The following is a 17,960-nucleotide window of genomic DNA, read 5'->3' as shown; positions in this document are numbered from 1 at the left end:
TTCCATCAGCAAAGAAAAACATCATATGGGAATTTTATTATTTTACATACTAGATTATTGAGTCTATTCCTCAATAAAAGAAGAAAACTTTTATTTTGACCAGGTGCTATCGAAAATAGAATCTTCTACCTATCATTTTACGTGTCTGATAACTGCAATAGTTTTCCACAGACCAGTTTCTGTCTCCACATACTTAAATCTTAGCTTCTCCTCTACTATCTGGCTGTACCAGTGCAGGTGCCACAAAACATGTCATTATCACAATATAACCTCTGGCCCTGTTCCATTACAACATGGCAGCCAAATCAGCATGAGGGCACAGGCCCCCCACACTGGGACAGCTCACAGCCACTAAACCATGCACAAAGTGACTGTGAAGCTCATAAACATATGCCACTAACCCAAGTAAATGTATCACCAATTCAACTTGCCCAGAGATGGAGCCTCAAAACTTCATAAGCACTCAACATACTTAATACAAGAGAAGGAAGGACAGAGGTAAAGTGAGAGTGGACAGAGACAAAAGTCTTGACTGACAGAGCCTAAAATATCTTTCTTACTTTTTTGAAGGCATATTTTACAAGACAATCTGACCATGTGAGGACGTTGCTAAGGCCATTCTCAGGCTCCTGGAAGACGTCTGTTGGAGAGGCCCTGGAGCATAAGCTTTGCGAGCCTCACGAGGTCAGCCTCTCCTCTTACGTTGGCCCCAAGCCAGAGTTCCAGGACGTGATCCACGTACCTCAGTTCTCTGCTATGCCAAGGCACATTCCATGCCCACCCACTGTGCTCTTTATCCAGATGCGGGCACCTTTTGCTTCTCTTTTATTCAGGAGCATTAGTAAAAATGGAGAAGCTTTATTACTCAGTCCTTCAGCAGTCTCAATTTCTCCCAGGTGGTCTGTTGCATCTTAATGCAAACATGTCTTCTCCTGGCTTATTCTAATAAGCTAGGCTGCCTCAACTGAGCTCCCTACTTCTGGCCTTCTCTAGTCTTCACTATGAATTAATTATAAAAAAAAATTATCATTGAGTGATTGAGGAATATGAAAAGTGAAACACAAGTTTTATCAAACAAAATTCACAGAGCCTCCACAAACTACTTTGTATGTTAACAATGAGAGAAAAAAGTTCCCGAGTATCTAATGTTATTTGTTATAATGTAGATAACTCAGAAATGATTCTGGGAAGAGCATTAAGCATCAGAGCAGATGATGCAATGGAAGCCCAAAAGAATTTTTAACCCAGTTGTGACATTTGGGAAAGGATATGATAGCTGCCTTCCAATAATTGCTGTGTGTATTTACAAGGAAAGGGATGGATAACTTAGCTTGGTGCAAAGCAGTCTAAATTAAATTGAGTGAATTAATTTAACGATAATTACAGCCAAACGTTGTGAAACTCCATTAGGTTTTGGAAATCTCCCAAAGGAGATACGAGTAACACCATTACTCAGAATGAGAAAAAAATATTATACTGAATGTGTTATGAGTAACTGTGCTATGTTTCTTCCAGGGGACGAAAGAGATGTCCAGACACATGTTTAAAACCGCTTTTCTTCTTCACATGCCATAATTCTGTGGTAACTGCATCTTTGTTTACCCAGTACTAAATTATGAGAACAAATTTCTTCATTTATATAATACTTTAAATATAAAGACTGTTACCTAAAGAGTTCAATTACTTAAAGCCCTAATTAAAATGTGGTCATCTCAAACAATAGCTGAATTTTCCATATAAGCCAATTAATCTTGATGCTATCTCATGAAGAATGTCAAACTAAAAAGAAATGAGGGCAGGGATGGCAAGTACATTTCATCTAGCAAACCTATTCTAATTTATTAATAGTGTTTGCTTGAACCTCTGGATTGAGAAGGTTTTGGGGAAATAATATGGTCCATTAGTGATGTTTGCCATGGCATAGGATAAGCTAGCGACAGCTCGTCTACAATTTGCAAAGCTCTCTTAGACCACAGGTAGAGGTCAGAATCCAAGATACCCCAGGCAGTATGGACATCCAGTATTAGGGTTTTGGAGCTGAGACCCTCTGCTCCTTGCTTAAAAGATACCAGCAACAGCAAAGAGATCAGGAACCCTTGTTTTAAGTGCCACTACCTTGGGCTCCGGAACTCATGGGTATATATTGAGTTATAACCAATTCCCCCACCCCAAGTAAAGTCTCTAGAAGCTTTTTTGCACAACTGTACTATTTAAATTATGAGAAGGCTGAGGACAGAGAAGTTGTTTCACCATAAGACATAAGACAACTTAGAAGCAGAGTTGGGACTAGAACTCTAGCTCCCTGGCTCCCAGACGTGTGACTTGAAGCTCTGTGAAAATGGAAAGTCCTTCTCCTGCTCTCACCTTGTGGCACTGGTCTCAGGTCCTGGGTAGCCATATGAGGTTAGTCGTAAAGCTGTGTAGGTACTTGCAATCTCTGGACTGTTGGCCAGCTGCACTCACAGGATCTGTTCCTATTTCATTTTGGTATCACAGGAGTGACTTCTTGGTCTTCAGAATCCAGTGGCTCACCAGCCACTTTAATTCAGAATATAGCAATAATGGTGGCTCTTAAAGTACCTTACTCAAAGCTCAGGATGGAATATAGTGTCCTTTGTTATAAGGAACAGTTCGTAAGCAACAAAACTGAATGTTCTTGACCTGCATCTGAAGAACACTGAACAAGCCCTAACATTTCTCTTCAGTCTGTTAGTGGCAAGAGCCAGCTGAGGGCAGTTATGAGTCAGACTCAGTGGCAGCTTCTACCTCAGACTGACCTTCAACATGCTCTGCTTATGAGAGGCCTAAGGACTGGGAGGAGAAGCTGTTCCTGCCTTGCCATGGGCATCATCACCTTGCAGAGAATGATCTAATCCATTTCAGTTAGCTTCCTTTCACTTGGGCTTTTTTTCTCTCCCTATTAAGGGACCATATCTGATAGAATGACCATCACCACTTTCCTTCTTCCAAAGGCTTGGCAAGACCCAGACCAAACAGAAATAGAGAAAGCTGAGTGCCAGGACGGCATATGTTTAATGATATGCCCTTCCGAGCTGTCTTCTTTGTTTTACTCACTGTTTAGTTTTGGCCATGGGCCACAGCTAGGGAAGACAATCATCGGGGCGCCTGAATGAGCTTCTCTCCCCGCACAAGGACTTAAACCACTCCCGATGCAAGGCTTTGCATATTCGTTTTCTTTACACACCAAGTGGCTTTGGCTTGACCACAGTGTTACTTTGGCAATAACTGGAGTTGCACTGAATGAACATGAAGCCCCAAATGGCAGCTCCTCAATCCTTAGAGCCTCTTATTTTCACAGTACCTGAGCAGACTGTAGTTATTCCTCCAATCATCTGCTGGATTTGTATGTGTACACCTACGTCTCTGTAAAAGGGCCCATGTTTCTGCTTCATTATCTAATATTTTAAAAGGAAATATCTAATTTCTCATGTAAAGCAATTAGCATAGTGCTTAGCACAGGGTAAGTGCTAGGTACAGTTAACTATTAATGTAATTATTATAATTTTTATTGTGTAAATAGTTCCATCCTATAATATATAGTACTATGTACCTTAACCTATGTACCTTGCTGTATGTGGGGGGAGGGAGGTGGGAGAGAGAGAGAGAGAGAGAGAGAGAGGTGTATCATAAGAAATTGGCTCACATGATTAGGGGGGCTTCCAAGTATCAAGATCTGCAGGATGAGTTGGCAAGCCGGAGACACAGGAGAGCTGATGGTGTACTTCCAGTGTGAGGTACAGCAGGCTTGAGACCCAAGAAAAGACAATGTTTTCAGTTGAGTCCAAAGGCAAGAGAAAACAGTTCCAGTTCAAAGGCAGTCAGGTGAGAGGGATTCTTTCTTACTTCAGAGAGAGTCAGTTTTTTTGTTCTAGTTAGGCTTTGACTGATTGGGTGAGGCTCACCCACATATGGAGAATAATCTGCTCAGTCTACTGATTTAAAGGTTAATCTCATCCAAAAATACCCTCGCAAAAAACATCTAGAATAATGTTTGATCAAATATGTGGGGCACACTGTGGCCCAGTCAAGTCGACACATAAAGTTAACCATCACAGAGAGTAAAGGAGAGAAAGCTCTGAGCATTTCTTTCCTTCTGCCTCCTTGTTTTGGTACCGTGTCTCTGAGAGTGGCTGTGTTTCTCTGTGACTACAGCTCTGGTGGAGTAGCTCCCACTCCCCAGACTCTAACTCTGTTTTCTCTCATACCCCTCCAATCCCTCCAGGAGTGGTAACATTTCCCTTTGTTGTTAGTGTTTGGGAGTCTGGACAATCTTCGATGATTCCTTTAGCCTAGAGCACACTCCTGCATATAATCCATCCATCAAGGCTCTTGTTTTGAACCTTTTGGGTAAATGCCATTCCTTTCCACAGTCCTGAGAGATATAGTGGTATTCATCTTTTTCTCCATTTTATAATTATAGTAAAAATATATGTTTATTATGGAATTTTAGAAAATAAAGAATGCATAAGGAAGAATAAAAACCAACCAGAATCCTACCAAAAAAGATATAATCATTATTGACTTACTATTATATATTTCCTTTTGGTATATATGTGAATAGGAGAGCATCAGATAGTTTGTTGTTGTGTGTTCCATTTCTTTAAACATTCTTCAGTTATAATTTTTGATGATTGCCTATTCTTCTGTGGTATTTATCTTTCTTGTGGCATTTGGATTATAAACTATTTTCTGCCCCCAATAGAAACTCACAGAGGTCAATTCATTGTGTTATTCGACTAACTTGATACCTTGCACATTAATGCTATTCATTCATAGACATATCTATCATTCACACCACCCTGTCAAAGATGTGAAATAGTTCACAGAGATAAATATAATATACCATGAGAAAGCATGTGTTAAATACATGAAGATAAGAGAAATACGCATAGTAAAATAAGGTGGAGTCAAGAGTGAGGTTAGAGTCCAATAATGCATGCCAAGAATCTTATGCTCTTATTAGATGTTGGCCACAAACTTGGCTCTAAGCTTTCTAACAATTCATTCAAAGAAGAACACACTAGTAGTTACTCAATTCATAGTTTCCATAAAAGAAAAACAGTCCCATTACCCCAGGAGTAGTACTGATAGGCATAATGTGGTCTTCAACAATATCTTTATGGTAAAGGCAGTGAAGGATTTCACAAAGCTCGTTCTTATAAAGTCTGCCTATATTAGCTGAGAATACTGTGCCAAACTGTAATTAAGGAAAAGTACTTCTACAAGTGGCCCGGTGAGAAGCATTCCTGGCAAGACACAGCTCTTAATCTGGCTTAACCAAGCAGTGGAGGTCAGAGAATCTAAAGAAATGGATGGTTTGCATATTCTTCAGGAAAATCTCCATGTTAGGTCTCGCTCTATATCTATACCTATATCTATATATCTATCTATATTAAATGGCAGAGTTCTGGTTCCAGCAACATGGCCATTTGAGTTAAAATAGACCCCATCCCTTCTATAATAAACATATAAAATATAATAAAAAATTGTAAACACACAGCCAAGAGTGAAAGAACAAATGAACTTTCTCCATTTATCAGCAAGAGTGAGAAAGGTCTCGGGCAGACTGGTAGGCTAACAAAGCTGCCTCTGGTGGCCCAGGGGGACGTCCAGCCTGAATATAGTCCAAAAGGGTTAATATAGTCTAACCCGAATATAATCCAAGAAGGGCATTTTTATGTGGTCTTAGGTCTCTGCAAAGTAGGGAGCTGAAAGCGGGAAATGTTTTATATAATTAGATCTCTGGAAAGAAGTTCTAGAAAAACTCTACTACTAGCTTGTGTCTGGAAACGGTTCTGATTTAAAAATAAAAATTAAATAAATGAAAAAAATCTTTCTACAAAAAATGAAATCCTAACCCTGAGCCATGTGCAAGTATAGAGTCTCAATTTATGAGATGATAAACTGCAAAGTTAACACAAAAAAATGTTTTGCAGACGAGTGAAATATAAGGAACACTTGGCAAAAGAAAAGGCAAAACAAGTCTTAGGGACATTTCCCTACCAAGGTTCATGCGACACCCACAGTAACAAACAACTTCAGTTGAAGATGAGCTCACAGCAAAAAGTCATAAACCACAGAAGAAAATGAATCACCATAAGGAAAAGTCAGCAGATATAAATATACAGGAAAATGTGTACTCTCCACTAATCTGAAATATTAGAAAGGGCATATATAATAACTATGTTTAAATAATTAAAAAGTTTATAGAAACCGTATGAAAGATCAGGACCCTATCTAAAGAAATAGAACTCTAAACAGAACTACAAATGAACTACATAGTTATTAAAGTTAAAAACTCAAAATATAGATTAAATGATAAATCGGATCTAATCAAAGTGAAGGAAGACTTGAGGAAATACCCCCAGAATTCAGAGATAAAACGATTCTATGATATTAAATGACAGTGAGTTTAACATCGTATTTAACTTTACACTTACATAGCACTTACTTTGGGCAATATTATGTTTTTTATAAATATTAGCTCATTTAATTCTTGTAACAATTCTATTTTTCAAATACGTTAACTGAAGTACAGCTAGTAAGTCAGAACTGGGATTGGAAGCCAGGTGAGCCATGCTCCCTGATGAGAGTACAGCTCTTTCCAGAGATTTCACAGCTTCTATTGTTCCCCTCTTTGCAGTAATATTCATCCCCTCTCTCTGCTGCATCATTTCTGTCAGCATATAACAATATATTCTTATATTTCCTAACATTAAGAAAAATCCTTTTTTGACCTTATATTCTCAATCAGCTATGAATCCCATGATTTTGCTCTTTCTCACATTAAAATTTATAAAAGATTTCTACAAAGGTTCTTGACTTCCTTACCTACTATTTTCTCTGAATGCACTCAATCTATCATCTATATTGGACCACACTATCTTAGAACACTTCTCTGAGCTTCATATTCATTTGTGTGGCTATCTGATATACCAAATTTAACTTACCTAGAACTAAACTCTTGATTACCTGTCTTCCTCATTTTTATTATAAAAAGTAAAAAATGTATGAAAGTAAATTATCTCCCCACAAGATGCTTATCAAAGAGAAAATGTTACTTTTCTAGCATAAATAACCTTAACCAAGTGAAGTTAATCACCAATAATGTGACAAACACATATTGTGTGACTCTTGACATGCTGTACTGATAAGAACGATTTTGGTGGTATTCCTGCCAAAACTGTATGATCTGATTCTAATCCTAAGGAAACACCGGACAAGCCTACATCGAGGGACATTTTATATAATAAATGGCCTATATATATTTAAACGTGAGGCCATGAAAGATGAGGAAAGGCTTAGAAACCCTTCCAGTTTTAAGGAGATTAAAGAGATTAAACAACTACTACATGTAATGTGTGGTCCCGAATTGGATTTTGGACCAGAAAAAAAATTATTTTTCTTTAGCTATGAAGGATATTAGTGAGATATTTGGTGACATTTGAATGAGATATGTGGAGTAAATAATAGTATTGTATCAATGTTAATTTCCTGAATTTTTGATCATTGTACTATGGGTATGTAAGAGAATGAGTTTGTTTGTAGAAAACATATACTCAGGTAAAGGGCATCATATCTGCAACTTATTCTCAAGTGGTTCAGTAAAGAAACAACACATGCACACTGTGTGTGTGTGTGTGTGTAAAGAAACAATACTGTAAAGAAATAATACACGTGCACACACAGAAAAAGATAAGGCAGAAAGGGTATTATCAACATCTGAGGAATCTACGTAAAGATAGAGGAATTTTTGCCTTATTTTGCAACTTTTCCGTAAGTCAATTATTTCAAAATAAAACATTTTGCACACACACACAAGTAGAACAAATAGTGTAATAATGTCCCATGCATCTATCAATTATTATCAACCCAGGACTAATCTTGTTCCATCTTGAGCTACACCTACATGCTCCCCATCGGCATAGTGCTTTAGTCCTGTAACATTTTTACAAACACTATTTCATTTTGAGCCTCACAGGAATCCTACGAGAGGAAGGGTAAGAATTATCCTCTCTATTAGGTAGACGAGTCAGTTGAGACTGAGAGAGGTTAGGAAACTCACCTATGTCTATACAATTAGTGACAACTTTAGGACTCAAACAGCTTTCTGACTCGGGTTCATTGCTCATTTCACCACATAACATTATTCTAAAACAGTAATAGGGAAAACTCCAGAATAATAGGGTCTCTAGGAGTTTCTTTTATCTTCCCGAGTCTGTTCCATCACCTTCATCTAAACAGCCCAAGATCTCTGAGGTCTTGAGGTCTCTAAAGATGCAAGGAAATCCCACACCTCTGAATCCCCAGAGGCCCAAACACCATCTCTAGGTGAAGACTACACTGCCTCTCCCTGCACCTCTACCTTTCCAGGGAAGACTTCATCAATCATTCTTTCCTCGGTGCTCTAACATCCCTTTGCATGGGCTTTACTGTAGACTTTTTATTTTATGTTACAGTTAGCTATTCACATCTGTCTCCCCAGCTAGGATGTGAGTTCTTTGATGATGAGTCTGTATCTTCATCTATTATAGTCCTGGTCAAATTAGTAATTTCAAGTAAGTTTAACAAAGGAACAATTTACAAAGAGATGATGAGCAGGGTTTAGGAAAGTGAAAGATCTTATACAGTATCCTCTCTCCCTTTACCCCCTATCTATTTACCACCCTTAGACCTAAGCAATTACTGAAACTTCTCTGGAATCAGAGAAAGCCGTATGAGCAGAGTTGCTGACAGTCTTAGCGGGTGCAGCTGGCCCTAATCAGAAGCCAGAATGCAAGGGAGCCCTTGGGTGGAGGTCGGCCTCCCAGGGCACGGAGCAGGGAGCAGAGGGCAGAGAGCGGGACAGAGGGAGAACGAGCTCATATCTTCACACCCTCGTCACATAACAAAGTGCCCAGCACATGGTGCACGGACACATTTTTAATAGAATTGCTGAATCTTAGATATTTCTCATTGATATGCCCTAGAAACAGAGAAAACACTTATAACATTCGCTACAGCATATTTAGCGCAGTTTAAACCAGAGAAGTATCAAACATATTATCAAAATTTAAAGCACTATGTTGTCATGATAAACTTTGATTTCTAAACCAAACCATAAAACTTAAAATATAAAAACCAAACATAAAAACCATAATTGTTCCATTTCAAATGTCAGAGCCAAAGTATATAGTATCATATGATTATGAAGTTATAATTATTCCCTACCAAATGGATTCAGACAAGGATATGGTATACTTCTTAATATTAGAAAAATATATTTTTTGTTCTATTTTCCTTGCCCAAATGCTGAAGGTACTCAGGCTGTTTAATAATTAAAACACCAGGAGACTTAGACGGAATGGCAAATGCTGCAGCTAACGATAAACATGCACAAATGTATCAGTTACGCCACCTTTGGAGAAACTGGAGAGTTGGCCCAGGAACTCTCGCAGTGCCTGCCAAAGGTCCAGAACAGGCGCTGCTGGGCCTCCAGGTTTCCAGAGCTCTCCTTCCTAGCAGTCAGATTCTCTGCTTTTATAAATATGTCTGCTTGGGGATTTTTGCAACATAAAATCCTTGCTTCAAAGGCCACTCAGTATTCATTTCTCTAATTGATCTATTTAACAAAAACGCTCTGTAATGTTTGCATCGTACATTCAAACTCCTTGAACATCTATAATTAATATACCAAGACTGTGGCTCCAATAACAAACTCACCAGTGACCACTAATTTGCTGGAAATTAATAGCTTAAGCCATTAATCACACAGGGCAGTTGTCCAGGATTTGCGCCGGTTGTCCAGGGAATCATTGATAGTGCCCTCTCTTTCCTCCAAAGTGCTCCAATCTGGTCAATAAATTACACGGCCACCCCACTCTCAACCTTATCCTCAAGACATGTTAGTATATAGATGACAACACCCCTCGAGTAGCACCTTCACTAACATTAATATCTCGATAACTATGCTATTGCTTGTCAACTCATTGTCACAATGTATTAGCTTCCTGTGGCTGCTGTAATAAAATGCCACAAATTTCATGGATGAACACAGCAGAAATTTATACGTTCATGTTTCTGGAGGCTAGAAGTCCAAAATCAAGGTGTAGGTCAGTCTGCATTTCTTCTAAAGTTCTAAAGACAAGTATTCTTTGCTTTCTCCTGCTTTTATGGTCTGTTGGCATCCCTTAGTGTTTCCTGGCCTATAGCCACATCACTCCAATCTCTGCCTCTTATTCTCAGGGCCTCTCCTCTTCTGTCTGTAAAATCTAAGTCCATTTCACCTTTACAAAGACACTTGTCATTGGATTTAGGTTCCACCGAGATAATACGTGATGATCATTTCATCTCAAAATCCTTAGTTTAATTTCAACTACAAAGATTTTTCTTTCTTTCTTTCTTTCTTTCTTTCTTTCTTTCTTTCTTTCTTTCTTTCTTTCTTTCTTTCTTCTTTTTTTCTTTTTTTTTTTTTTGAGTAAGGTCGCATTTACAGGTCCCGGGGGCTAGGACACAGACAGATCTTTTGGGGGGCCACCATTCAACTCACTACACATATTAAACTTAAGCGTACATTTTCTAACTATATTTCTGAAAGCATGAGATTTCTGCATCACGTTTTCAACGGGCTCAAAGATCCCGTTGAGCCACTTATACTTGACACAATTATATCTCAGATATCCCCATTACAGCTTAAAAACCAACCAAAGGCAGCCTTTCTGTTCCCTGCCCTGAGAACTCTGCTTTCTATAACCTTCTTCATAGCAGATAAGTCCAATTCATTTAGAGAAGCCATCAACGAGACTAGGGCAAGAAGAGTGAGGTACTTGCCTAGGGCACAACATTTAACGGGGTGCCCAAAACCTCAGTCATCGGGATAACTAAGATTTTTGGTACCCCCTTGAAGTGTGCACCCAAGATGAGGTGCTTCATTTGCCTCACCCGACAGTTTCTTCTGCTACTTCCCTTTGGAAGACCAGGCATCATAGCTCCTGCATTTGTGGCATTCCCTAATAAGGAGAACATAAAATCTGCTCTTTCCTTTCCACCCTCAGTATTTCTCAGTATCATAATCTGTATCTTCAGCAAATGAAAACAGAACATGAATGTTTCGAAGGATTAAGCCAGCCTCCATCCGTCGCCTGCTCCCGCACCACCAGTCTGCCCCACAGTATCTTCTCATCCTAGGGCCCAGGGAAAAAAACAATAGATTTTCTCATTGTCCCTTTTTGGAGCGACCATCAAACCAGCAAACACTCCATTTTCTTCTGTATTGAAAAGGGACATTTAAATCAATAAGTAGTTGAGTATCTACAAGTGACCCCCCAAAACACTTAAGACCTCATATTCCTCTCATTTTTCTTTCTATTGGAAATCATATACTGATATATTGCCATCATTCTACCTCATTCTGACAAGTCATATTCAAAGTTATGAAGAGCACAAGCCACCATTCTGAAAAGCTGGAACCACAGGCAATATCTTCCTAGTTAAGCCAGCAGGATCTCAGAAAGCCTGGCTCCAGAGACCTCAGCCCCTGCATCCTTACCTAAAGCCCAAGTCTCTAAAATATTTCTCCTGTAGAATTCTAGCCTATTCTGAAATTGCCCTCCTTCACCTCTGAGAACTCTTTCCCCCAAAGAGTCTTGGCCTGAACCTTTGTGCCTAAATCAGAGGCCTTTTTCCACAAAAGTGCAAAGGACATCCTTCTCAAGTGGAGAGTGTGTGACATGGATGTAAACAGCTCCCGAGGAAAGCCCTGCATAGCCCCGCGGTGATTCTTGGGAGACATTCTGCTCCTCAGGGTTTGCTCAGTTTCATTTTCAGAACAGGATAGAAAGTCACAGCTGATCTCCTTCCTGAGCAATTACTCCTTCAAAGTCACTGATGGTGCATGATGTCAATCTAGAACAAGGTAGCAAATTGTGTGGAGACAAGTTGAATTTGTTATGGGATGTTTATCTGGTTCCAAAAATGAATGCTTAAGAAGGAGAGAATTTCTTGCCTTGCCTTTCTAACCTCAGGCCCAGGTATATGAGTCTGGGAGCTATTAACTACTCATTAATACTTATTAATAGAGTGAATCCAGGTTATTTATGTTTTCAACTTGATTTTCTTACTGGTGTTTAGTCTTAGCACCCTTAAAAGACATTGTTTTTTGAATAACTGCAAAAATATAACCTTAGGAGCTTGTAAAACTCCTTTGTCAAGCTCAAGAAATTTTGTTATAGTATGATCTACTAAATAAATCATTGGGTTGAGAACAACTATAAAAGTATACTAACAATCATCCACTTTTTGCATCCTTAAACTAATAGGGCAGAGGGACAGTAAGTCAATAATTTAATACTTATAAAAATATGAGGCAATATGCTGTGTTATATACTGTCATGGAGAACATCCACTCCTAATCTGAAATCACAGATAATATTAAGAATCATGTATTTATTGGCTTTTGCATGTGATGGTTGCAGATCATTATTTTTAAGGCCATATTTTGGAGAGGCTAGTATTAAGAGCTACATTATTTGAGTACAAACAGTTGGGCCATAAAGACAATAACTTGAGAATTTGTTGGAAAACCAGAAGAGACTTCAGTATGAGACTGAGAAAAAAAAGAATAAAGAAAAAAAAAATTTTAATTAGATTGCATAACCTGGAAAATAAAATTGAGAATAGGTTTATTCTGGTCATGGATATAAAATAAAAAGATTGTTTCTCATGTGCAGTTTTAAAAATCAGTACATGACTTTATAGCGATTTTGTATAGTAGAAGAGGAATGGGACGTGAAAGGGAGAATTAGGAGGTAGAACCAGAGAGACTAAAAACGAAGAGAAGGAAAGAGGCAAAGACTAAAAGGACTTCCTTGGCTTTCTTTGCATTTTCCTGGTGGCAATTGTTACCTTTGCTTTCAATTCTTACTTGAAAAGTGAAGGGGAGCAATCCAGACGAGGCAGGTGAAGGAAATAACATGCCTGCCAATCATAACCCAATGTAATATTGTTGACTTGTTTTCCCAAGTTTTCCTCAAGATTACTTTGCTAACATAGACCCAAGTCTAAACAATAGGAACTGCACAACTCTTTTAGACTTAGGGCGCCAAATGTTTGGAAAGAAAAATATTGGGCACTTCTGCTGCTGTGCGTGTTTAATGCTCAAACCAATCCAGTGTTCGTCATCAGCCCCTGCACAGCAAGTGCCAGAGCTAATGGTCTCATATGAGCACAGTCCCCATGTGCTGTGGCACTCCCCTTCTTCCTGAGGCAGGAATCAGCGAGTCCCTGCTTGCTGGACATCCACAGCCACACCTATGGCTCAATTATGGCGGTGCTGTCTTTGCTCGCTTTTTTCCTTTAAATAGTGTTTGAGCTTGTGCTTGCAACAGCTCCTTGGTTTCTTATCTCTTTTGACACGTGGGCTTTAATAAAAAGTAGAAATATCATATGGAGAATATTAAAAGTGAAGATTGGTGCTCTAAATCTGCTTCAAAAGCCATAAATACCTTTAAAAAAAAAAAAGTGAGACCAATCCAAGAAAAATATTTTCTGGGGTATTCTTGCACCATTTCTTTGAATAATGATGCAAGGAATCTGAGTTGTATTTGAATCCCAAGGGTAAAATTTCCGGAGGAAGACACTTAGTGCCCTAGGCCTTGGCTGTAGGAAGATGTCCTGACTCAGTCCTGTCAGCTGAGTGGATGACAGTTAATTAAATATTGTGATGTCAAACGGCCCAACCAGGTTAAAGATGCAACTAGACTGCTGATTGGACAGGTTTTGAATATAAACAGATCCAACCTCAGCAATAGCCATCTGACATGGTTCATTTACAAAGGCAAAACCAGAGAGAGTTGGCTGCTTTATCTCAGGTGTTTTTTATATGCTGTGTTATACTTTTGAGGTCACAGGAGACCGTGGGTTTTAAAAAATATAATTTTTCTCAATATGTGTTCTTCCTCAAAAATGTAAGTTCCCAAATTAATTTTTTAGTTTTTCTTGCATAAGCAGAGAGTGAAAATAGAAACTGATTTAAATATACATGTATAATTATCACAATGTCATGTATAATTATCAAGATGTAACGCTGTAATTAGAGCAGCATTTCTCAAAGTACAATCTCTGTACAAGCAGCATTAGCATCACCTGGAAACTTGTTCGGAATGTAAGTTCTTGGGCTTCCCCAGAAAAATGGAATCAGAAACTCTGGAGGTAAGGCCCAGCAATCTGTATGTAACAAGTGATTCTGATACAAGGCAAAGTTTGAGAAAAAAACACTGTCATTATTTATTACTGATTACAATGATTCATTATTATAAATTAAGCAAAAGGAAACCACTGAATTGCATATTTTGGGTCTCTTCTCACACTTGCTATTCAGCAGGACAGATAATTTTGAAATTGCTGTGTCCATATATACAGCCTAGACTCACTCCACTGAAAACGGAATTCTGAAAGAATAGATCCCTTGCTGTTTGCCATTCAACTTCTGAAGAAACATTAGATTCTGAAAAAAATTTTGCAGCTGAGTTGCTGACATTGTAGATTATTCTGAAGGATTGGTGGCATCTGATTAGACGGGGCAACTTAAACTCCTGGAGTAATTAGTTAGTGCTCTGACTTGAAAAAGGAATGTGAAGCAAAACTAAAAACAGAGGAATAAACAAGAACTTTTTGTTTGGATATAAGTGGATGGAAATATTTGGGAGACTGAAGGAAAGAACAAACAATATACAATATCATTAGCATGATCAACTCCTTCCCACCCAAGTTATTTCCATTTTAAATTAAAGCTGTGTTTTATCCCCATGTAAAACCTTGAAACTGTCTAGGATATACAAAAATAGAAAATAAAGAAGAGGAAGCATCTTCTGATAAATCTTTACAACCTAAAAGCATAACTGTAAATAAATGCTCCTTGGAAAAATTTCAAGAGTATTCTCATTCCTCTAAAAATTAAGTCTAAAAGAAGGAAAATAAAGGGAACATTTGAGCCTGATTAAATCAGTATATTTCTCAAAAAAAAAAAAAAAAGTATGTTGGGCTTTTAATCAGTGTTGGAAATAAACTTTACTAAGACATGGAAGAGTGCAACATTAAATGAATTATGAAACTCTAAAACTCTCAGCTACTTCTCTGGGGTGATTAGGGGCCGGAAGGGCCTTTGGGATTCCTACAGCTTCCTTCTATGACAGGTTTTCTGCTTTCCTTCTCCCTCAGAGTCATGAGATAGACACAAAACTTACACCTTATTTCAGGCTTCTCTGCTACTTTTCAAGGAGTTTTTCTCTTTCGGTTTAGTATTTGCACAACTTCTGTCAGTTGTGTCTTCTGCTATTTAGAAGAAAGTTGATAGTGAAATTTTTCAGGGGTTATTAATGGTTTCCAGCAAAACAGCCCTATGAGCAAAAAGGAAGGAAGGGCAGAAAAGAAAAAAAATAGTAGAGGAGGAAGGAATACTTAGTAGAAATGAGAAGTAGGCAGTGAGTACAGTCTTTACACATAAATCTGCAGCATAAGTGAATGATCTAACTTTGAACACGCCTTTAAGGAAATATACCCAGAAGCTACAGGAAGTCTTTGCTGGATTTTCCTCACTGAAGATTTACTGGACATTTCTCAAAGCTGTGGTAAAGAGGTATTGTGTAATACCTGGTAATAAGCACTGCCATTTTTTTAAATAAAAGGTACAGTACTTGTGCCTCGAAAATATTTTATGCAATGACTCTTCACTAGAACAGAATGTGCTGCCACGTCGTCTACTGAGAGACCAGACTCATGGAGACTCACAGCCTCTATGTGGCAGGAAGTCCTGCCATGTTCATTTCGAGTTAATCTAAAGGTCTCGGAGGCAAGAACTGCTCCAAGGTTTTACATATCCTCATCACATCCTCTTTTGTTAGGATCAATTTCAATAGGTGGTACATGACAAAGAGAATGACCAAGGCTTTTGTCACCAAAATTAACTTTCTTTATTAGGGTGAGGCAAGAAGAAAAACTAAAATGGCAACTTCTGGATCAAGTGTCATTTGAAGCATTCTAAATTCTATAACACCCCAAGGAAGACGTGACAACAGAAATTAGGGATAATCCGTGCCTAGAAGTGCCACTAGAGACATGACTGGAGAAGCGAGCTGCTTCATGGACTCAAGGGAGGAATTTTCAGAAGAGAGACAGCTGTGAGGTCCAGTAGGATGACCACTCAGAAGGCCATTGGATTTGAGATCACAGATGATCTTCACTATGACAATTTTAGTCAAGGGGTGAGGACGGGAACCAGGTGTCAAGGGATGGAGAAGTAGATGAGAGATGAGAAAGCAGTGATTGTAGAAAATGCTATCAAGAAGTTTGGCAGCGAAGTAAAGGAGAGGAAAAGGGAAGTGACTGAATGGAAGGTTTTTGTACAAGGGAAACATTTGTACACAATTATAGGCAGGGAGAAAGAAATCAATAGAAGAGAGAAATAGAGTAAGATAATGAATGAAATAAATTCCCAGGGAAGGTGAGAAAGGAGAAAGATCACTAGCAAAGACGGCAAATGGTTTTGGGGAAAAAAAAAAAAAGGATTTATTTCCTCTAAGATAGGAAAGAAAATAATATGGGTAAAATAGTTGCTTTTCTGAATAACCTTGGAAGCCAGGCTCTCTGCCAAGACTGGACATGGCTCATGGAGATGGGAGTTGGAGTAAACTGAGTTTACACAGAGATGTATGGACACTGGCCCCTAGGGACCAATGCTTAGAAAAGGGAAAGAAAAAAAAATTTATTTAAAGCTTCTTCTTCTAATCACTACATTTTCTGGTAAAATAGGACTTTAAGATAAGGAAAAAAGTGATGCTCAATGTGACGAGGAGGCAGGAGCAAAAGTAACATTTTTTGGCACCACTTTTGTCTGAAAGAGAAACCACGGCTGATTGGGACCTCAGATCTGAACCTCAGATCTGAACCACGGCTGATTGGGACCTCAGATCTGAACCTCAGATCTGAACATGGGATATGGTGTCTCAATTTTTCTCATAAGGGACAAAAATAACATAGCCCAAGGCAAAGTGATGATTAGCTTGGTTCTTGGACTCTTTTAGGCATCACTGTTGAGAAATCTTGTCATAACCTCATCCAGGTGTCTCTGGCCTGCTTGCTTGGCTCAAAAGGGGGAAGTAGATTACAACCCCAAGTGCTGCATTTATATCCCCTTTGAGGCTCTCATTTCTGGTTTCTTCCAAGGCCAGAGGAACACAATGCCAAACTCAGTTGAGAGTCAAAGGAAATAAGTCTCTGCAGAATACTAACTAGGTGATACACATACACTGCTTTCTAGCTGCTTCCTACAAAGCTCAGAAAACAGTAAGCTCTAAGAAGCTAGGGTTTTATTAGAAATAAGAAAATATTCAGCTTACCATATAGTCACTGACCCAATATGTGTAACAATCCTTTATAAAATATTAAGCCTAAAGTGTGCACTATCACAAAGGGTTTGAGTATACACATACTAGCATAGAACACGGATTGTGTTTTCAATAGATAAGCTGCCATCAAGTAAAGAGCGATGTTTCGAAGTTTAGATAGACAGATGAGCTGTGTATAGTTTCTAGCTCAGAAATAATACATTTAGTCACAATTCAGCCAGTTATTCTTTTCTGAAAATATATCGAGAGGGAAAATATTTACTAACTCTTGCATAGCCAACATAAAGTGATATCAGAGCAAGATTTAAAGAAACTCAAACACCCAGGTGTTTTTAGTACTGAATGAACTAGAATTCAAGTTTAATACTTCTCAGTTTAAGACTCACTGAGCCTTCTCTTATGATCAGAAATTTCCTAAGACTTAATATTATATTTACACAGAACCATCTTGCTTTACAAGAACTATTGATAGCTATCCCTTGAGCTGTCTGGCCTTTAATTACTTCCTTATTCTAACTACTAGGACTTTATCTATGTCTGCCTCCTAATTATTCCAAG

This window comes from Pteropus vampyrus, unplaced genomic scaffold (genome assembly GCF_000151845.1).
Source record: "Pteropus vampyrus isolate Shadow unplaced genomic scaffold, Pvam_2.0 Scaffold8, whole genome shotgun sequence".
In the NCBI taxonomy this organism is placed as follows: Eukaryota; Metazoa; Chordata; class Mammalia; order Chiroptera; family Pteropodidae; genus Pteropus; species Pteropus vampyrus.
This window is presented reverse-complemented; position numbering follows the sequence as displayed.